The sequence below is a fragment of the Trematomus bernacchii genome, unplaced genomic scaffold (genome assembly GCF_902827165.1).
Source record: "Trematomus bernacchii unplaced genomic scaffold, fTreBer1.1, whole genome shotgun sequence".
NCBI classification, from domain to species: Eukaryota; Metazoa; Chordata; class Actinopteri; order Perciformes; family Nototheniidae; genus Trematomus; species Trematomus bernacchii.
Genome location: NW_022987409.1, coordinates 3,403,059 through 3,403,998, shown reverse-complemented (window position 1 = coordinate 3,403,998; position 940 = coordinate 3,403,059).

Sequence of the window (940 nt, the reverse complement as noted above, 5' to 3'; positions counted from 1 at the left end):
AGGGCTCACTCTGACCGGTTCACGGAAACCAACAACCTAACAGGAACTAAGCCTTCAAAATGCTGCCGTGTCTGTCCCTTAAAAATACAATCTTGTAACCTGTCTATAAAGATTTACAATGACATTTCCAAATGGTTATTATTTTAAGTACGCTTAATGCCTCTTAAATGTTTGTGTGCCTTTATGCTTTTTCTTTCCCCCTGGCTCTTATTGGATGTATTATTTATGTTTTTTGTCTTATTGTGAATTAATGTCATTTTATTGTCTTTTTTTTGTTGCACTTTTGTTGATAACTTGAAGATATCCTCACCGAGCTTTTGTATGTTCTAAATAAGTTCAATACAAAAAAAAGGAAAAAAAGTGCTGCCCTGTTAATGTAAAGTTTTTGCTTTTGGAAAAGTACATGTTAACATACTTATGGGCAGGGCAAAATACTTGATATCTATGTTAATTCAATATTTATTATTTTTGGAATATTCTTTGTATACATTTTTCCTTGAAGATATATATTTTGCATATGTAATTCCTTATTGTTTCCAATTAATGTGTGTGTGTGTGTGTGTGTGTGTGTGTGTGTGTGTGTGTGTGTGTGTGTGTGTGTGTGTGTGTGTGTGTGTGTGTGTGTGTGTGTGTGTGTGTGTGTGTGCGTGTGTGTATCTCTTTATTCACCATTATGTGCATAATATTTCTCTGTGTATAATATTCAGCTTTGTTGTCCTTATTTATAACTGAGGGTTTATGTCTATTTCTGATTATAATAATAACATGTATGATTATATTAATAATATGAATAGAGTGTTTTTTGTAAAGACAAGGCACTTTACATTTACCAACAAAAAACATAGTCAAATTCCCCAAACATACTTGGCTAATAAAGCCGTTTCATTGCACATAATCTAAACGTCGTGCAAACTGCAAGATAGGCCAGTATTTGTGGATC